Source organism: Carlito syrichta, unplaced genomic scaffold (genome assembly GCF_000164805.1).
Source record: "Carlito syrichta isolate Samal-C Ts95f unplaced genomic scaffold, Tarsius_syrichta-2.0.1 Scaffold308649, whole genome shotgun sequence".
Taxonomy (NCBI): Eukaryota; Metazoa; Chordata; class Mammalia; order Primates; family Tarsiidae; genus Carlito; species Carlito syrichta.
Window position 1 is genome coordinate 98,161 of NW_007252745.1, and position 22,520 is coordinate 120,680.

Sequence of the window (22,520 nt, forward strand, 5' to 3'; positions counted from 1 at the left end):
ACAAATTAGGTACAAAAGAAAAAATTCTAAAGGGAGTAAGAGAGAAAGGTCAGATAGCTACTAAGGAAAACCAATCAGAATAGCAGCAGACCTATCAGCAGAATCACTACAAGCTAGAAGGAACTGGAGTCCAATATTCAAACTCCTCAAAGATAAACCATTTCACCCAAGAATTTCCTAACCAGCCAAGCTCAGCTTCATCAGCAATGGAGAATTAAAATCCTTCCCAGACATCCAATCCCTAAGAGATTATGCAGCTTCCAGACCAGTTCTACAGGAGATGCTAAAAAAGGTATTAAGCACAGAAGAATGAAACAAAAGAATGACTATGCATTTCCCAAGAAAACAGGAGAACACAGAATCAACAGAGAATACATTGACTGCAAACTTGAAAACACACACATATATCAACACAAAAATAAAAAGAAAACAAACAAGAAAAAACAACAAGAGCCACATGACGGGGATAAACAATCACATTTCCATAGTCAGTCTGATCGTGAATGGACTAAATGAACCACTCAGAAGACATAGAATGGTGAACTAGATTTTGAAAACCATGACCCAATAATATGTTGCATCCAGGAAACTCATCTCACACAAGGGATGCACAAGGACTCAAAGTTAGAGAATAGAAAACAAAGTTCCATGCAAGTGGATCACAAAAGAAGATAGAAGTCGTGATCTTAATATCAGACCAAATCATTTTTAAGCTATCAAAAATTTTAAAAGGACACTACATAATGATAGAAGGTTCAATCCATCATCAGGAAATATCTATCCTGAGCCCGGTCTCAGGCCCCAGCCCTGCCTCACCACACTGCCTCACTACCCTGAGCCCTTCACCAGGCCAGGCACCTTTCCACGCTAACTTCCCTGCATGGGGCCCTGCAGCAAATCCTGCCTGGGGCCCCAAAAGACAGAGTCACCCTCCCAGACCCCCAAGAGGAGGAAGAAGGTATAGCTGCATCATGACAAACCTCCCTACACCTACTTGGCCATGATTGCCTTAGTGATTCAGATTGCACCCTCCCACAGGCTGCAACTGGCTAAGATCATCTGTCAGGTCCAGGCTGTGTTCCCCTTCTTCAGGGAAAACTACCAGGGTAGAAAAGACTCCACTCGCCACAATCTTTCCTCCAACCGATGCTTCCACAAGGTGTCCAAGGATCCTACAAAGTCCCAGGCCAAGGGCAACTTCTGGGTGGTCGAAGTGAGCCTGATCCCAGCCAAGGTGCTACCGCTGCAGAACATGGCCCTGTGCAGGTGCTGGCCCTGTACAGATCCTTCGCCAAGGACCTGGGTCCCTATGTGCTGCATGGCCAGCTCTATAGGCCACCCAGTCCCCGGCTTCTGCCCAACGGGCTTTAGTATCAAGTACCTGCTACGGAACCCCCAAGAGGGGGCACCCTGGTCCCAGCCAATGCCACAGAGCAGCCCAGTTCCTGCTTTCACAGCGTGCAGTGGGGAAGAGGCAGCATCCACACTACCCTTGCCCCTCTCTGAGAGGCTTATGTGGCCATTCTGCTCCCTCCCTGGGCCCGTGAGAGTGGAGCAGGAGCCTTCCCAAGGGAGAGGCATGGGGCCCTCAACGGTCTCCCTGGAGTCCAGATCCTGGCCTCTTCACTTACTGCAGGATACTCCAGGCTCCAGGAGGCTGTCTAGCAGAGGACACAGGGCCTCACTCTGGGGCAGCTGCCCACCTCCTACTTGCCCATCTACATCCCCAATGTGGTAATTCCCTTGACACCACTACCTACCTTCTTCCCCAGGTGTCCACCTTCAATCAGCCCAGTTTACTGGGGGCTGGCCCCTGAAACCCAAGGGCCCCTGGGGCTGCTCTGGGATCTAGACACCCTATTCCAGGGGGTGCCATCCAACAAGAGCATCTATGATGCATGGGTCAGTCACCCTCGGGACTTGGCTGCTCCTGCCCCAGGCTGGCTACTCTCCTGGTATGGTTTCTGAGGCTCCTAAGGCAGGGGCTATCTCTCCCTCCCATCTCCACCAGCTTGTTGATGGAGAACCAAGGATAGGAGGGTGTCTGCAGCCATAGCAGCCTCAAAACACCAGGCACTAGCCCTGCTGGGAGTCCATTATGTCTATTGGACTACTCCATATGTGCTTGTAGCCCAGCTAAGCATGACTCTGGCTCTAGTCATTCATGCTTCTGTCACCTCTACACCCAGAGGCAAGGATAGAGGAGCAGAGTTGAGCCTGGAATAGCAATTACTGGTCCCCTCTTCTCAGCCCAACCCCCATCCATCCATCACCCACTCTGTCACCTCCCCTCCCTCCTCCAGGTGGGGGGAGGGCAAACCTAATGGTGGATCTAGCTTGAAGTCCTGCCCTCTCATCTGTTTGGGAAAGGGGTAGCACCTTTTTAGGGAAAGGAATTAGGGAATAAACACTGGACCTTACATAGACTTGGTGGTGGGGAAGATAACAGTAAAGGAATTTACAAAAAAAAAGAAAGAAATATCCATCCTAAACATATATGCATCCAACACTGGAGCACCAGCATTTATTTTTATTTATTTATTTATTTATTTATTTATTCCAGTTAGAAGCACCTCAATTTAATGAACTCTTTGTAGAAAATGTTTTAAGAGTCAGGTTATTGAAAATTGATTTTTTGGGATAGGGATGAAACTCTAAAAAAAATCTTAGATCTATATTGACTCAATATTCATAGTATTGCTTAATGTAATGTCAGTTTTATACATAAGAACTAAGCTACTACTTATTTAGAAAATTGGTTGATAGCTAGAGAAAACATATCATAGCATAAGTTGACATATTGTTCACAATACTTAGAATTATTTAAAGAATCCTGCAAGTTTATTTTCAAAATACAGTAATTATACTGTTTTTCTTTAGAAGTCTGCTTCCTGACAAAAAAAAAGGTAATGATTAGCAACAGTCAAAGAAAACAGAGTTGTATATTAAGAATGCATCAAAGGCAACCTCCTCAGTTCCCCTCCCACAGTGGGAGCTCTTCTGTCCTCTCAATAAATTCTGCTTTCAGTATATCCTGGAACCAAAGTAAGATGATTTTCCTGTTCCCACAATCCACTTAACTGTTGTTTTAAAATCTGAATATTTCCATCATTTATAATTTCTGGTTTGGATAACAGTTCTGACCACCACCTTTTTATGACTGCTTGAAGCCAGTTCAGGCCAACTATAACATATTCTTCAAATTTGCTTTTAAGTAGTGACTTTACTAGAGGCAACAAGCAGCAGCCAAGTGAAATATATTGTTTTTCTTCTTGTCAACTATTGGTGAGTACAGGAAGGCAATCTACCACAATTCCAAGATCTTCTATCCTCACCAAATAAGCTACAGGTTCACTTATACTTCTCTTTCTCCAGAAAGTTAAAGCTACGTTCAGTCTCAAATTCCTGCTGAACAAAACTTGGGCCATTGTTCCATGGTCCTGAGAAACCTCAGGAAAAAACCCACTATATTTTGATGATGGGCTTTCTGTCTGAGAAGAACCAGAATCACTGGAGTTTTAAGCAAGTATGTTCGACTATCATGGTGTAATTTTTCAGGCAAGCGGCCTGCACAAGCCAGTTCATTTTCTTTATTTGTCATGTCACAGCCCCCACTTCTAGGGGACTGTTTTTTTCTGTAACAAGGATTTGGAAAGGGATGATGAACTTTCTGTGATAGATCACCTTCCATAGTTTATCTGGGCTTTTCACAGCTTTTCCAACTATTTATGTAAGCAACCAGCTGTTTTGGAGATTTCTTAACCTCCTTCGTGTCTTTTTAGTGAAATTAGAGATCTTTTTCCTAGGAAGATCAAGGGAATGATCCTCAATATTATTACAAAAGTTTTGTTTTTTAACATTGTGGCTTTCAGATGCCATCATCTCTTAAATACCGGCGCCTCATGGTGCCACGGCGCCTCAGCCCAGCTCTGGCGCTGACGATCCGTGTCTGGCAGCCTACGGCGTCCCTCGGTTCCCGGGCCGGACCCCACTCCGGGTCATTCAAATGTGGCCATGTGCGCTAGCACCAGCATTTACAAAGCAACTACTAAGTACTCTGAAAAAAGATATTGACACTAACACTACTATAGCTGGGAATTTAATAACCCAACTAAAAACCATAGATAGATCATGAGGCAAAAAACCAACAAAGAGATCTGGAACCTCAACTTGAAACTTGACCAAATAGACTAAATAGGTACCTACTGAGCACTTCACCCAGTAACCTCAGAATATACTTTCCACTCATCACCACATGGAATGTACTCCAAGATCAATCACATCCTTGACCATAAGTCAAACATTAATAAATTTCATAAGATCACTGCCATGTACCTTCTCAGACAGCAGTGAAATAAAAACAAGTATCAACACCAACGAAATTTCCCCCAAAACCACAAAGACATGAACACTAAACAGCATGATGCTGAATGATTACTGGGTCAACACAGAAATCAAAACAGAAATTTAAAATATTCCTGGAAACAAATGATAATGAGGAAACATCTTACACAAACCTCTGGGAGGCCATGAAAAAAATTCCCAGAGTGGAATTCTAGTAAATCAGATCCAACAACACATCTCAAAATATGGACACACATCAAGAAAATGGAAAGATCACAAGTTAGCAGCCTAACAAACCACCTAAGAGAGATGGATAGACAAGACCACCAAAACCCTAACTTTAGCAGAAAAGTACAGATTACCAAAGTAAAAAGCCCAAATACAGGACATAGAAGACAAAAATATCATAGAAAAAAATAACAAAACAAAAAGGTGGTTCTTTGAAAGAATAACCTAGATTGATGAACCCCCAGCCAGAATGACCAAAAAAGAGAAAAAGTTCAAATAAACACAATCAGAAATGCAGAAGATCAAATCATACCTGACCCTGAAGATTATCAGAGATTACTATGTGCATGTGTATGGAAACAAGCTTAAAAACTTGAGTGAAATGGAGGACTTTTGGACATCACACAACCTCCCAAGGTTGAACAAGAAGACACTGAGATACTAAATAGACCGATAACAACACAGGAAATTCACTCCATCATAAGAAAAATACCTGGGAAAAAAAAAAAGCCCTGGACCAGTCTGCTTTCCAGAGAAATTCCAAAAAACATACAGGAGGAGCTGATACCAATCCTACTGAAATTATTCCAGGCAAATGAGATAGATGGAATTCTCCCCAAAACATTTTACAAAGCTAATATTGCCGGAGACCAGCTCCAGCCAGGTTCAGGGTACCCCAAAGTTGGAGATGGCGTCGGCAATTGGGGGAAAGAAGAAAGAGAGAAGGAGAGAGAGAAAGAAAGAGACTGGACTCCAGTCTAGTGCGGAAGGATGTGTGTGTTATTGGGAATTACAATGGGTCTTTTATACACAAAGTCAGACGTGGGAGGGGTGTCCCCCACCCATCAGAAACCTTAATCCATGAAAACTTAATCAATGATTGTCTTAAACCCTTTTCATATGATAATCTTAAAATCCCATAACAAAGCATAACCTAATCCATGACTGACATATTCTATAAACCTTTTTCATCCTAAACTGATTGATCTATGCCAAGTTAAACAATCTATAGAAGCTTAAGTATTTACTTTACAAACAAAAGTGGCCCATCCCAGAATGTTTGGAATGTGGCCCAGTCCAAAGTTCACAGTGGGCTACCTGCAAGTAACCCAGCCACATTCTTTCAACAAAATGGCTGTCTTCTAAAACTATATTCTACAATTTACACCTTCAATAAATCCTAAGATCGTGACCCAGAAGCCTGTGACCAATACTAAGGCTCTTAGATGTGACCCGAGTTTGAATTGTAAGTTGTGTGAAAGCCAAAACTGCAGTTTGCAGAAGAATGGGAGCAATGAGCTTCTAAAGTTAGCTTGTGTTCATCCCAGTCTCAGAGTTTTTATGTTTTGAGCTCACAGGAGCTTAACCTGGTTAGTGCTCAGTAGAAAGGGGGAGGAAATGGGGTCAAATAGCTCCCGAACGCATCCTAGTGATCTCGGGGTCAACGGCCCTTCCTGATCCCTAACGCTCAGTGGGCCTCCATGGCTGACTCCCAACATAATATCACCTTGAGACCGAAACTGGGTAAAGATCCAGCAAAAAAAGGGAACTACAGTCCAATATCCCTAATGAACATAGATGCAAAAATTCTCAACAAGATTCTAGCAAGTCAGATCCAACACCACATCTCAAAAATCATTCACCATGACCAAGTAGGCTTCATTCCCAGGATGCAGGGATAGTTCAACATTCTCAAGACCATCAATGTAATTAAAGATATCAACATTAAAGACATGTAAAGGCAAGAACCTCATGATTTTATCATTGGATGCAGAAATAGCTTTCCATAAAATCCAGCATCCCTTCTTGATAAAAACCCTTGAACACCTAGGCATAGAAGGAACATACCTCAAAATAGTAAGTGCCTCTATGATAAACTCATAGCCTATATATTGCAAAATAAAAAGAAACTGAATGCATTTTCCCTGAAAACCAGAACAAAGCAAGAACAGTTAGACAAGAGAAAGATCAGGGCTCTCCAAATAGGAAAAAAAGAAAGTAAGTTATCTCTTTGCTGACATATGATCCTATACCTTGAAAATCCAAGAGAATCTGTCAAAAACCTCCTTGCACTGATAAAAGACTGGCAAAGTCTCGGGGTACGAAATAAATGTACAAAAGATAGTTATATTCTTATACACCAATAACAAACAAGCAGAGAACCAAATTAAAAGTGCAATCCAATTCACAATAGCCACACAAAAAATGAAATGCTACAGCATATTCCTAACCAGAGATATGAGAGAACTTTACAATGAAAACTACAAAACACTGCTCAAAGAAATCCAAGAAGACAGAAAATTGGAAAAATATTCCATGCTCATGGATTGGGAGAAACAACATTGTTAAGATGTCCATTCTACCAAAGGAAATCTACAGATTCAATGCAATACCATTTAATTACAAATATTATTCTTAGACCTGGAAATGACAATACAGAAATTCATATGGAAACATAAACAACTATGAACAGCCAAAACAATCCTTAGCAAAAGAAACAAAGCAGGAGGTATCATACTTCCAGACTTTAAACTTTACTATAAGTCTACAATAATCAAAACAGCCTAGTATTGGTACGAGAAAAGGCATAGGGACCAATGGAACAGGATAGAGATACTGGAAGAAAATCTCAATTTCTCAACCAATTCATCTTTGACAAAGCCTCCAACAACAACCACTGGGGAGAGGAGAACCTATTCACTAAATGGTGCTGGGGAAACTGGTTGATCGAAACAGGACCCCTACCTATGAACATACACAAAGTCAACTTTAAATGGATGAAAGATTTAAACATAAAACCTCAAATTATAAGAACCTTAGAAAGTGCAGGAGACACTCTTGTGGAAATTGGAATTGGCAACCATTTCTAGATCAAAACCCCAAGTGTCCATGCCATAAGAGATAAGAAAGACAAGTGAGCCAGGCTCGGTGGCTCAGTCTGTACTCCCACGGCTTGGGAGGCTGAGGTGAGTGGATTGCCTGAGCCCACTGGTTTGAGACCCACCTGGGCAACTTGGTGAGATCTCATCTCTACAATAAATCAAAAAATTATCCGGGTGTGGTAGCACGCGCCTATAGTTCCAGCTACTTGGAAGGCTGAGGCAGAAGGATCGCCAGAGCCCAGCAGGTCAAGGCTGTGGTGACCAGGAGTGGCCACCGCACTCCAGTCTGGGCAACAGAGTGAGACTCCAACTCAAAAAAAAAAAAAAAGAAGAAGATAGACAAGTGGTACCTCATCAGACTGGAAAGCTTCTGCAAAGCAAAAGAAACCATAAAGAGAGTGGGGAGACAGCCCACAGAATGGGAAAAAATATTTGCCAACTATATATCTGACAAAGGCTTAACATCTAGGATCTACAAGGAACTCAAATATGCCAAAAGGAAAAAAAACAAACATCCCCATTAAAAAATGGGCAAAAGACATGAATAGACACATCTCAAAAGAAGATATAAGGACAGTCAACCAACACATGAAAAAGTGATCAACTTCACTAATCGTCAGAGAATGCAAATCAAGCCGGGCTCGGTGGCTCAGCCTGTAATCCCGCGCCTTTGGGAGGCTGAGGTGAGTGGATTGCCTAAGCCCGTGGGTTCAGGACCTGCCTGGACAGCAAGACCTCAGCTCTACAATAAATCAAAAAATCAGCCGGGCGTGGTAGCGCATGCCTGTAGTTCCAGCTACTTGGAAGGCTGAGGCGGAAGGATCACTAGAGCCCAGCAGGCGAGGCTGTGGTGGCCGGGAGCAGCCACTGCACTCCAGTCTGGGCAACCGAGTGAAACTTCAACTCAAAAAAAAAAAAAAAAAAAAGAATGACCATCATTAATAAAACAAACAATAACAGATGCTGGCAAGCATGCAGAGAAAAAGGAATGCTTTTACACTGCTGGTGGGAATGCAAACTAGTGCAACCTCTTTGGAAGATAGTGTGGCAATTTCTGAAAGAACTAGAAATTGATCTTCCATATGACTCAGCAATCCCCCTATTAGGAATATACCCTCAGGAACGAAAATCATTCTGCAAAAAAGATACCTGCACGTGCATGTTTACTGCAGCATTATTCACAATAGCAAAAATATGGAATCAGCTGTTCTGCCCATTAAAATTGGACTGGATAAAACAATGTGGTACATATACACAATGGAATATTATGCAGCCATAAAGAAGGACAAACATATGAACTTCGCAGCAACTCGGATGGTTTTAGAGTCCATCATACTCAGTGATATATCACAGAAACAAAACCAAAGTACTGTATGTTTTCACTCATAAGTGGACCCTGAACATTTACCATAATACTTTAAGAAAGGAATTGGCAATAGTGGGATACTACCAGGGTGGGCACAACATTAATAAGGGTAGCTGATTTCAAACCAGGCAAAGTGGGGAAAAAAGGGAGGCCCAAACTTAATCTGTATGGTGGCCACTTTTACACCAAATCCTGAATTGTACCCCATATCTTTAAAATAAAACAAAAAAATCATCAAATCTGATGAGTTCAAAAGTTTTATTGAGCAATGAAAAAAGTATCTTGATAGCTGTTTTGCATTAAATAGAGAGTACTTTGAAAGTGCCTGAAGTGTAAACATGTAAGAATAAGTGCACATTTTTTATAAATAAATTCTGAATTTTTTTGGGTCCCCCCTCATACCATAATTAGGATTATTATGTTTTCCTGATTAACTGATCTTTTGGTCATAATGAAATAGACCTCTTTGTATTTGTACACTTGTTTTGAAGACTACTTTGTCAAATATTATTTTTATGGTTACTATTTATAAAATACATGTTCTCTATTCCTTTAATCCTCACTTATCTGCATCTTTATATTTAAATTATATTTTCTGTACACAGCATAGAGTTAACTATTGCTTTTTTAAAATTTAGTCTGGCAACTTACACCTTTTAATTGGAATGTTTAGTCTACTTATATTTAATGTGATTCTCATACTGCTAGACATTAATAGTTATGTATTCTTATTTATCTTTCTGTTCGCTTTTATTTTTTTCTGCTCTGTTTAACATACTCTTTTTTAGAGGTTTTTTTTTCCCCTTTTTTTCTTTGTTTTCCTCATTGGCTGTGAGGATCAAATATGTATTCTTAACTTATCAGTGGTTATTTAGAGTCAATATTGTCAAACTTCATATTTGACATATTGGTCTTCTTATATCTCACTTTACAAAGAAAAGAACCTTAATGTAGAAGAATTCAATATACTTGACCCTGTCCTTTGTTCTACTCTTGCTATATCTCTACTTCTACATACATTATCAACTTCACTTTATTGTGTCATCATCTTGTCCTTTATTTAATTAATTAATTAACTAATTAATTAATTATTTAGTTGGAGTCTCACTCTGTCGCCCAGACTGGAGTGCAGTGGCCACTCCCGGCCACCGCGGCCTCGACCTGCTGGGCTCCGGCGATCCTTCCGCCTCAGCCTTCCAAGTAGCCGGAATTACAGGCATGCGCTACCACGCCCGGCTGATTTTTTTGATTTATTGTAGAGCTGAGGTCTCGCTGCCCAGGCGGGTCTCGAACCCGCGGGCTCAGGCAATCCACTCACCTCAGCCTCCCAAAGGCGTGGGATTACAGTCTGAGCCACCGAGCCCAGCATCTTGTCCGTTAAACTGTAATTTATTTTAAAGGAAATTCAGAGAAGGAAGAGCATATGCTTCATATACACACCCATGTACTAGTCATTAATTATGCTCTTTTGTCCTTCTGGTATGCATGGCATCACATTTCCCCAGCTTGAAGAGCATCTTCTAGCATTTTCTGTAGTGCAGGTATACTGGTGACATTTTTCCCTCAGCTTGAATTTAATTTAAAATGTACACATCTCCTCATTTTAAAAGGATATTTTCCCTGGATATATACTTCAAAATACATATTTATCTTTATTCCTACATAGGTAGTATGTCTTTTTTAAAAATTTGTCTGCTTCCTAGGGTTTCTCTCCCTTTGTTTTTGACAGTTTGGTTGTGATGTACCAACATAGCTTTCTTTGGGCATATTCTACCTTGTGTTGGTTCTTCTCTGCATTTCCATTCTTGTTCTGGGACTCCATATACATGTCATTTAGGGTACTGGATATGTCTCACAAGTTTCTGGTGATCGGTTTGTTTGCTTTTCTTTCCTCTTTTTATTATTGAGACATAATATTTGTACATATTTGCGGGGTACATGTGGTACTTTGATACATGCATACAACGTGTAATTACCAAATCAGGATATTAAGGATATCCATCACCTCAAACATGTATCATTTCTTTGTGTTTGGATACATTTCAAAACTTGTCTTGTAAGTATCTTGAAATATACATTGTATTCTTAACTATAGTCACCTACTGCACTATTGAAGTCACTCTACTGTGTTATCAAACACTAGAACTTACTTCTTCTTATAATTGTATGTTTGCACCCATTAACCCACGTCTCTCCTTAGAACCACTCCCCTACCTTCTTAGTTTCTGGTAACCATCATTCAGTTCTCTACCTCCATTAGATTTCTTTTTTAGCTTCCATATATGAGTGATAACATACAATATTTGTTTTTCTGTACCTGACTTATTTCATTTAACCTAACAGCCTCCAGTTCCATCCATGTTGTTGCAGTAACAGAATTTCATTCTTTATTATGGCTCTGTAGTATTCCATGATGTAGATATATGATGTTTTCTTTACCTATGCTTCTGCTGCTGTACAGTTAGATTTATTCCATACCTTAACTTTGTGAATAGTGCTGCAATAAACATAAGAGAACACTGACATGCTGATTTCTTTTTCTTATTTTATTTTTGAGTGGAAGTCTCACTCTGTCATCCAGGCTGTAGTGCAGTGACACTCACAGCCACCACAGCCTCAACCTGCTAGACTCAGGCAATCCTTCTGCCTCAACCATCCAAGTAGCTGGAACTACAGGCATATGCCACCATGGTCAGCTAATTGTCTTTATTTATTGTAGAGAAAAGTTCTCACTAAGTAACCCAGACAGGCGATCCTCTCTCCTCCATCTCCCAAAGTGCTGGGATTATAGTATAAGCCCCACATCCTGCTGCTGATTTCCTTTCTATCAGATAAATAGCCAGTAGTGGAACTGCTGGCTCCAATGGCAGTTAAAGTTTCAGTTTTTCTGAGAAACATTCATGCTGTTTTCCATAACAGTTATACAGTTTACATTCTCACCAACAGTATATAAGAGTTCCTTTTTTTCAGCATCCTTACTAGCATCTTTTTTTGGGGGGGTGGGGGGTCTTTTAATAATAGCCATTCTAACTGTGGTAAGATGATATCTCTCTGTGGTTTTTATTTGCATTTTGCTAATTCGTGATATTGAGCAATTTTTTCACATACCTGTTGGCCATTGGTATGACTTCTTTTGAAAACTGCATATTAAAATACTTTACCCATTTTGAATGAGTTTTTTTTTTTCTATTGAGTTAAGCTCCTTGTGTATTCTGGATGTTAGTCTCTCATTGGATAAATAGTTTACAAATATTTTCTCTCGTTTAACAGATGGTCTCTTCACAGTTGATTGTTCTCTTTGCTGTGCAGACACTTCTTAAGTTTAATATAGTCGAATTTGTCTATTTTTGGCTTTGTTGCCTATGCTTTGGAGATACCGGCCATATCCTCTTTGCCTAGACCAATGTCCTTGAATGTTTCCTGTTTTGTTTTTTCTAGTAGTTTTATAGTTTGGGGTCTTACATTTAAGTCTTTAATTATTTTCAGTTTATTTTAGCATATGGTGAGAAATGAGAATCTAATTTCACTCTTCTACATATGAATAGCCAGTTTTCTGAAAAAGAATATGCTTTGCCCAGAGAGAGTTCTTAACACCTTTGTGAAATTTCAGTTGGATGTATATAGGTTGATTGATTTCTGGGTTCTCTGTTTTTTTCCATTGGTCTATATATTGTTATACCAGCACCATGCTGTCTTGGTTACTACCGTTTTGTACTATGCTTTGAAGTCTGGTAGTGTGATGCCTCTAGCTTGGTTCCTTTTGCTTAGGATAACGGTGGCTATTCAGGCTCTTTTGTATTTTCATACAAATTTTAGAATTTTTTTTTCTATTTCTGTAAAGAATAGCATTGGTATTTTAATAGAGATGCATTAAATCTATAGATTGTTTTTGATAGTATAATCATTTGAACAATATTAATTCTGCCAATACACAGGCATGGGGTTTTTTATTTTAGTGTGTCCACTTCAGTTATTTTCAACAGTGTTTGTAGTTTTTCTTGTAGAGACTTTTACTTCCTTGGTAACATTTATTCTTAGGTATTTTGTTTTATTTTTGTAGGTATTGCGAAAGAAATGCTTTCATGGCTTCTTTTTCAGCTAACTTGTTATCTGTATATAACAGCCCTACTGATTCTTGTGCTTTCTGTTTTCTGCAACTTTATTAAATTCTTTTATGAGCTTTTTGGTTGGGTCTTTAGGACTTCTTATATATGAGTTCATGTAATCTTCAAAGAGGGACAATTTTACTTCCATTTTACATTTGGATGCCTTTAATTTCGATTCCGTTTATATCTTTTGCTTACCTGATTGTTCTGGCTAGGACTTCCAGTATTATTATGAATAGGAGTGGTAAAATTTGGCATCTTTGGCTTGTTTCAGCTCTTCAAAGAAAGGCTATTAGCTTTTCCCCATTCTGTAAGATATTGGCTGTGGGTTTGTCATTTATGGCTTTTATTATGTTGAGATATGTTCCTTCGAAGCCTGATTTGTTGAGAGGTTTTATCATGAAGGGACATTGAATTTTATGAAATGCCCTTTCTGTGTCTATTGAGATGCTCAAATGGTTTTGCTTTTCTTTCTGTTAATGCGATGAATTGCATTTATGGATTTATGTCTTTGCATCCCTTCGATGTACTTTACTTGATTACTATGCGTTACCTTTTGACCTGTTGTTGGATTAAATTTGCTAATATTATATTGATTATTTTGTGTCTAAGCTCATCAAGAATATTGTCCTTCAGTTTTCTTTTGCTGTTGTTATATCTTTGTCTGATTTTGGTGTCAGGGCAATTCTGGCATTGTAGAATGAGTTGGGAAAAAAATTCCTCCTCTTCAATTTTTTTGAAACAGTATTTGTTTTAGATTTTCTTTATTAGCTTCTTGGAATTCATCAGTAAGGCCATTCAGTCCTTTTCTTTGGGCTTTACTGTGTGGGAAGACTTTTTATTACTAACTCAATTTCATCATTTGTTTCTGGGTTATTCAGGTTTTGTGTTTTTTTCTGGTTCAATCTTGGCAAATTGTAAGTGTCTAGAAATTTATCCGTTTCTTCTAGGATTTACAATCTGTTAGCACATAATGGTTTATAATACTCTCTGATAATCCTTTGTATTTCCCTTTTATCAGCTATAACATTTTCTTTCTTATTCTGATTTTGTTTATTTGAGTCTTCTCTTATTTTTTCTTGGTTAGTCTTGCTAGCAGCTTACCCATTTTATCTTTCCCAAAGACTAACTTTTTGTTTTGTTGATCCTTTGTATTGTCTTATTTTTAGTCTCAATTTCATTTAGATCTGCTCTGATCCTCATTATTTCCTTTTTTTATTAATTTGGGGTTTGATTTGTTTTTATTTACTAGTTCCAACGGTCCATTAGTAGGCTATTTATTTTAAATTTTCTTATTTTTAAAATGTAGGTATTATAAATTTTCTTCAGCACTGCTTTTGCTGTATTTGATAGGTTTTAGTATGTTGTTTTTCCATTTTCATAAAAGAAATAATTTTTTTCTTAATTTCTTCATTCGCCCAGTGGTTGTTTATGAGCAAGCTGTTTAATTTCCACGTGTTTGTATAGTTTCCAAAGTTCCTCTTGTTACTGATTTCTAATTTATTCCCTTGTGGTCTGAGAAGATATTTAATACCATTTTTTTCACATTTTCTTAAATTTGTTGATACTTTTTCTGTGACTTAACATATGTTCTATCATGGAAAATGTTCTATATGCTAATGAAATGACTATGTTCTGCGGTGGTTGGCTAAAATAATTGTATTTTATTTTATTTCAGTTTATATTATTTTATTTTAGAATTGTGAGGTACATGTGAGGATTTACTACATAAGCAAATTGTGTGCAGGTGAGACTTGGGCTTCTAGCAGGCCTCTCTCTCCCTGATGGTATACCTGGTACCCAGTATGTGGTTGTGTGCCCCTTATCTCTACTCACTCCCTCCCTCCTTGAAAAGTATCTCGCACCTGTTCTTCCCACCTCTGTGCTCATGTGACCAGTGATCAGGGCCTGCTTATGACTGAAAATGCACTGTATTCACTTGTTTCTCTGGTAGTTCATGTAGTGTGATGGTCTCCAGTTGCACCTATGCAGATGTAAAGGACATGATTTTATTCTTTATAGCTGTGTAATATTCCTTCATGTATATGTACCACAACACATTTTCTTTATCCAGCTCACTTTTGAGAGGCATCTGGGTTTGGTCCATGCCAGTGCTGTTGTAAATAGTGTTGCAAGGAATATACACATAGAAGGCTTTTTTTTGTTTGTTAGAGTAATTTATGTTCCTCTGAGTTCATTCTCAGAAGTAGAACTGCTGGATAATATGGTAGCTCAATTTTTAGTTCTTTGAGAAAATGCCACACTGCTTTTCAAAAAAACTGAAATAGTTTACATTCCCACCAACAGTGTAGAAGCATTCCCTATTCTCAACAACTATGCCAACATCTGTTGTTGGGTTTGTGTGTGTGTGTGTGTGTGTGTGTGTGTGTGTGTGTGTTTACTTTTTAATAATAATCATTCTTATATGTATTAGGTGATATCTCACTGTAGTTTTAATTTGATTTCTCTGATGATTAGAGAGGCTGAGCATTTTTTCATATTTTTTTATAGTTAAACTTCTTCCTTTGAGAAGTGTCTGTTCATGTCTTTTGTCCACTTTTTTTTGTTATAAAGATGTGGAGTACAATTCGGGGTTAGGTATACAAACGTTGATTATGCAGTTACCCTTGTTGATGAGGTATGCCCCTACCTCCCCTAGCAGTTTCCCTCAACTGCCAATCCTACCCCCCTCTCCCGACAGTTTCCCACTACTGCCAAACCCTTTCTTATAGTATTATAATTGTTCAAGTTCTGCTTATGAGTGAGAACATATGGTACTCTGTTCTTTGTTTCTGTGATAGATCACTGAGTATGATCGACTCCAAATCCATCCAAGTTGCTGCTATATGTTTGTCTTTCTTTATGGCTGCATAATATTTCATTGTGTATATGTACCACATTTTTTAATCCAGTCCAGCTTCGATGGGCAACATGGTTGGTTCCATGTTTTTGCTATTGTGAATAGAGCTGCAGCAAACATATGTGTGCAGGTATCTTTTTTGTAGAATGATTTGAGTTCCTCTGGGTATAATCCCAATAGAGGAAATGCTGGGTCATATGGAAGGTCAATTTCTAGTTCTTTCAGAAATCGACACACTGTCTTCCAGAGAGGTTGCACTAGTTTGCATTCCCACCAGCAGTGTAGAAGCATTCCTTTTTCTGTTGCTGTTTGTTTTATTAATGATGGCCATTCTTACTGGGGTTAGGTGGTATCTCAATGTGGTTTTGATTTTTTGCCCACTTTTTATTGGATTATTAGCTTTTTTCTTATAAATTAGTTTGAGTTCCTTGTAGATCCTGGATGTTAAGCCTTTGTTGGATGTATACCTTGCAAATATTTTTTTCCATTCTGTGGGTTGTCCCTTTATATTCTTGATGGTTTCCAGTACTGTGTGAAAACTTTATCCTTGATAGACTCCCTTCAGCCTATCTTAGCTTTTGCTGCATTTGCTCTCAAGGATTTGACCCTGAATGAATTCATTGCCTGCTCTATGTCCAAGAATGTGTTCACTAAGTTTTTTTCTAAGATTCTAACAGTTTGAGATTTCACAGCTAAGCCCTTGATCCATTTTTAGTTAATTTTTTCTATATGGTGATAGATAGGGGGCCAGTTTAATTATTTTGTGGGTGGTTAGTCAGTTTTCCCAGCACCATTTGCTAAATATGGTTTCCTTTTCCCAATGTGTGTTTTCATCAGCTTTGTCAAAGGTGAGTTGGTTGAAGGTTCATGGTTTTATTTCTGAATTATCTGTCTTGTTCTGTTGGTCTATACATCTATTTTTGTACCAATACCACATTGTCTTGGTTACTGAAGCTGCATAGTAAAATTTAAAGTTTGGAAGTGTGATGCCTCCAGCTTTGCTCTTTTTGATGAAGATTGCTTTAGATATTTGGGCTCTTTTTTTGCTTCCATATGAACTTCTATATTTTCTAGGCCTGAAAAATGATGCTGGCAATTTTATAGGAATTATATTGAATCTGTCAATTTTCTTGGTTTGAATGGACATTTTAATGACATTGATTCTTCCAATCCATGACCATGAGATGTTTTTTCATATGTGTTAACCTTGATTTCTTTGATCAGTGTCACTCTGTCACCCAGGCTGGAGTGCAGTGGCACACTCATAGCCCCCACAGCCTCGAACTGCTAGGTTCAGGCGATTTTTCTGCCTCAACCTTCCAAGCAGCTGGAACTACAGGTGTGTACTACCACATTTGGTTAATTTTTAAAAATATTTATTGTAAAGTTGAGGTGTGACCAAGTTGCCCAGGCTGGTCTTGAACCCCTGGGCTCAGGCAATCTTCTTACCTCAGGCTCCCAAAGTGCTGGGATTACAGGCTTGAGCCACTGTGCCCAGCCTTGAGCTGTGTTTTATACTTCTTATTGTAAAGGTCTCTTTAATTAGATGGATGAAAATGTATTTTATGATTTTGTTGCTATTATGGATGGGATTGCATTTTTTATTTGTTTCCAACTTGCTTATTGTTGGTGTATAGAAATACACCTGTCTTTTGTGTAACAATTTTGTATCCTGTGACTTTACCAAAGTCATTAATCAGCGCAAGGAGGTTTTTGACAGATGCTTTAGGGTTTTTTAGGTAAAGCATCATATCATCTGCTAAGAGAAATAACTTAGCTTCTTCTTTTCCTATTGAGATACTCCTATTTCTTTCTCCTGCCTGAATTGTTCTATATAGAACTTCCAGTATTATGTTAAATAGAAGTGGTGATAGTGGGCATCTTTGCATTGTTCTACTTCCTAGGGGGGATGTTTTCAGTTTCTGCCCATTAAGTATGATGTTGGCTGTCCATTAGGTATGATGTTGGCCTTTTATTTTTTGAAGAATGTTCCTTTGATGCCTAGGTGTTTGTTTTTAACAAGAAGGGATTTTTTTTATAATCTTGATAAATTGATCTTTTAATTGTTATATTATCACCTTCTTTGTCCCTCTTTACTGTTTTTGACTTAAAGTATTTTTATTTGATAGTTTCCATTTGTGTGGAGTATCTCTTACATTCTATCATTTTAAAGATATATACTTCTTTTCAGTTGAAGTGAGTTTCTTTGTTACGCAATCTATAGTAAGGTCATACTTTTATTTTATTTTCCATTCAGGCAATCTAAATATTTTAAATCCAAATTTAATTCAATTATATTCAAGATAATTATTGATAGGCAAGAATTTATTTCTGTCATTTCATTAATTGTTTTTCATTGTTTTGTATATCCTTTGTTCCTTTATTTGAATTGTATTATCACTGTGGTTTAAGAGTTTTTTGTAGAAAAAGGAGAAAAGACTTATATGTCCTTTATCCTTTTCATTTGTATGTTTGCTTTACTAGCAAGTTTATATGTTTGTGTGTTTTCATAATGTTGAATATAACCTTTCACATTCATATGTAGAATACACTAAAGTATTTCTTGAAGGGAAAGTCTAGTGGTGATGAGTTATTTCAGTATTTGCTTGTCTGAGAAAGACTATTTCTCCTTCATTTGTGAGGGATAGCTTTGTTGCATGTAGTATTTTTGGCTGACAAGCTTTTTGTTTGTTTTTCTTTCAGAATTTTGAATATATCATACCCTCCTCTTCTGGACTGTAAGTTTTCTACTTAAAAATTAACTGTTAGTCTAATGAAGGTTTCCTTACCTGTGATTTGACACTTTTCTCTTGCTGTTTTCAAAATTTTGTCTTTTACTTTAGAAAGTTTGAATATAATATGACTTGACAAAGGCCTTTTAGGGCTGATACTATTTGGTGATCTTTTTACCACTCTTGCTAAACTTGAGACGTTTCCAGCTATTATCTTGTCAAATAGGTTTTCCATAACTTTATCCATCTATTCTCTTTCTGGAACTTCCCAAAGTCAATATTTGATCACTTTATTGGATCTCATATGTCACCTAGGCTACTTTCATTCTTTTTAATCTTTCTTTCTTTCTTTTTTTTTTTTTTTGGCTAACTGGGTCATTTAAAAGACCTGTCTTCAAGTTCAGCCATTTATTCTTCTTCCTGATCTGGTATATTGTTAAAGTTCTCAATTGTATTTTTTATTTTATTGATTGCATTCTTCATTTCCAGGATTTTGTTTAGTTCTTTTTTTAAAAAAAATAATATTATCACTTTATTATATTTAGTGGTGTGATCAAAATTCTAGATGTTGAATATTCTTAGCAAATATGGAGTCAGAATTTATGAAGCAATTTACTCACTGGAGATTACCAAGAGGATGATAGGAAAAGTTTCAATTATTCAGGCCACAAACAAAGCATTCCAAACTCAAATTTTTAGTATAGATAGCTCTTTGGAATAAACTCTTATGGCATGCTATAAGATCTTGATGTTACTTTTAGATAAGCTCAATAATGTGACTTTAAGTTCTTTTTTCCCTAATCAACAAAGATAATCACTAAATGTAGAAAAGAGTTAATCTCTAATAACATAGTATTCACCACTTCATGTTTAACTAAAATTAATTATGCTTCCTCAACCAACAAAATATTCCTGTGAGCTACAAGTTTGTAATTTTTACGTGTATAAATCCCGCTTGTGGGATAAGCCAATTTTTAAACATAATTTCAAAGTATAATGAAACACAGTCATTTTAATGCAATTTCAGAGTATAATACAACACAACTAAAACTGTAAAACATAAGTCAAGATGACTCAACCAATGTTATAATTGTAGGAATTTGAATCCTTAGAGGGAATTTGAAATGTTTAAATGCCTAAGAAGCCTTAAGAAAAAATTTCTTTGAAAAGTCCCAATTATTTTTAAACTTGAAATTTGTAAAACATATGTGAGCCTGACATATATATGTGGTCACAAGTTAAAACTACTTGAGACTGTTGCTGGAGGTCTGTGAGCTACACCTGAAAAACTCAATAACCAGTAGGATGCACAAAAGTTGATATCCTTGACGGTAACCTAGGCTCTTCTCACCTATCCTGCCTATGCTTCTTCACTGGGACACAGTCTAGACCTGTTTTCTCCATATTTTAAGTTACCATTTTTTATTTTAAAAAAAAGAAAAGATAAAAAGAGTATAATGAGTGATGTAAAATGAAAAGTGGAAAAAAAATCACTTTTCTTATTCAAACAATACACTAGAGGGATCCCTGCCTTGTGCACACACCTGGTCCCGGAGACAGAAGAGAAAACGATAGGAGGGCAGTCTAGGGTTCAACAGAGCCCAAGTGGTCACACTGTGACCTGTGTTTCAGAGTTATTTTAGTGGGCTTTCGGAGAAGTGTGGTCAGTAGTTTCAACTGTAAACCATTGCTGTCAAGTGGAAGTCTAATAGGGCACAGACATTCTTCGTACTTTCTCCTTTACCACTGAAAAGAATATGGAAACCCATTTCCAATAGGTAATAAACATTTTTTCTTTTGCTTTTTTCTTTTCCCAAGACATATTTATAGCAGTTCTGGCAATGTCAAACTGGGTATGGATATTTTAAACAATTTATTTTCAATATGGAGACAACTTCTGAAGTATACGTTGTTCATTTACTTGCTCAGGAAAATAGACAAGCAAGCAAACAAAAGCAAGAGGGGCCTAAGATATTAAGTGATGAAGCATGGCTCACATTTTCTAATCCTGTTCATCAGATGGTACCTGGCTGTCTGCCGAGCCTCTGGGAATGTTACCTGAAAGCTTTCCGTAATTGTACTGGTACCTCTTGAGAAACCTGGGCTGGGAAATTCTGGGATTCTACAGCAGCTTGCTCTGGGATCACCCATCCCTGTTTCAGAGCCACCGATTTCAGAGGTAGACTTGAAAACAAAGGGTTCTGCATTTGTCTGGAATAGTATGGTGAAGCTATGACAGCAAGGAGGAGTTTGGGGAACCTGCTGCTGACACCTGTGTCGGCCAACGCACCATTAAAACGTTTAGGGACGGCCTTCAAAGTGGCTCCCCCACCTGCAGCCACCACCTTCGTCCACTGCCTCCATTGTCCTGCGTTCCTAAACTTGCAGTCTTCTCTGTTTTCCCACAAGCCCTCCCTTCCCTGGCAGCGGCCTCAATGTGTCCAGGTGCAGGAAACACTGCCACAGCCCCTGGCCACCTCCTTGCCATGCGGCAGTTGTCGCTCAGCAGCCTCTTCCTCCCTGAGACTCCTGTGGAAAGTCCCTGACATCACTGCTGTGAAATGTTCTCCCTGACCAGCTGAGCACACAGGTTGACCTGCAGGGACCACGGCTGCTCTGCCTTCAGCCACTGCTCACAGACAGATGTACTTCATCTGATACCTCCTGAAGAACACAACACCTCCTAACTAATAGGAAAAACAGTGCACAAACATTCCATTACCTGTCATAATTCAGACAGCAAATGTACACGTTATTTTCAACCCCAAACCTCCATAACAAGATGCCCAAATTCTGCTCCATAAAATGCCATGGTGTGGGAGGGAGGGTGTGGTCAGATAAGTCTGGGAATTCCCTTTGACAAATTGTCCCCTTGGCGCAGCCCAGCTGAACATGGCACAGGTCTGAGACTTCCTGTGTGAAAGTGGTGTCACATGGTTTCAACTGGAATTACTTTATCAGGCTAGATCTTCCACCACTGCCTGATACTCTTTAGTAGGTAGGAGAAAACAAATCCAGGAGCTAGAAAGCAAATTGTGATAATCACAACTGAAATTACTGGAGAGTGCTCCAAAGATAATTTAGTCCATGCAGTCATTTTAGAAATGAGAAAACAATAAGCTCTGAGAATCACAGGCAGCATTCCTAGAGTAAACCCCATCTTTGAACTGCAAAAGTGGTGGTCTTTATATTGGCAGGGTGCATCCCCGCCTCTCACTGTGTATAGATGGGAAGCTGAGCATAACTGCTTACAGTGCAGAAAATTATCTAAAACGTAACAACATCTTGTGTCTTGTATTTGGGAGATTTATCTGGATATCTGAATTTATCCCTCTTCAACTCCTAAAAAGACACAAATTTTGAAAATATTCCTTGCCTTACTAAAATACTGAGCTTATATCATATAATTCATGCTTTTAAAAAGTACAATCAATTAGAACAAAATTATTTGTATAATTTCTTTCTTTTTTTTATGTTGAACTTCACTATACTTGTATAATTTCTTTTAAAAATATTATTTTGGGTGGAAAACAAGATGTACTTCATCTAATACCTCTAAAAAATGAAAAAAGAGGAAAATAATGTAGTCTGGGTAAACATTTTTTTTCCTTTACAAGAAGAAGAATTAGATAAGAAGCAAACAGTCATAGTGCAATTGGATCCCGGTGCAGAAACAAGATTGGATTTTAAACCTTAACTGTTAAAAATAAGAAATATGATGGCTGGGTTCAGTGCTCAGCCTGTAATCACAGCACTCTGGGAGGCTGAGGCGAGTGGATTGTCTGAGCCCACGGGTTCGAGACCAGCCCAGGCAATTTGTCGAGACCTCATATCTCCAATAAATTTTAAAAATTAGCCAGGTGCTGTAGTACATGCCTATAGTTCCGGCTACTTGGAAGGCTGAACCCAGCAGGTCGACTCCGGGGTGACTGTGAGTGTGTTACTGCACTCCAGCCTGGGTGACAGAGTGAGACTCTAACTCAAAAAAAAAAAAAAAAAAAA

The 22,520-nt window shown here is 38.3% G+C and overlaps 1 protein-coding gene and 2 pseudogenes across 1 annotated transcript in view; 1 reads left to right on the top strand and 2 right to left on the bottom strand.

The window, feature by feature from the left end:
- The window catches only part of LOC103267972 (gamma-2-syntrophin-like), a gene marked incomplete at its 3' end in the record, with an annotated part of 134,744 nt that overhangs the window by 78,140 nt on the left and 34,084 nt on the right, over nucleotides 1-22,520 (bottom strand). The gene's annotated exons all lie outside the window — the stretch shown is intronic.
- Nucleotides 812-1,968, top strand: LOC103267970 (annotated as a pseudogene).
- LOC103267971 lies at nucleotides 3,032-3,879 on the bottom strand (annotated as a pseudogene).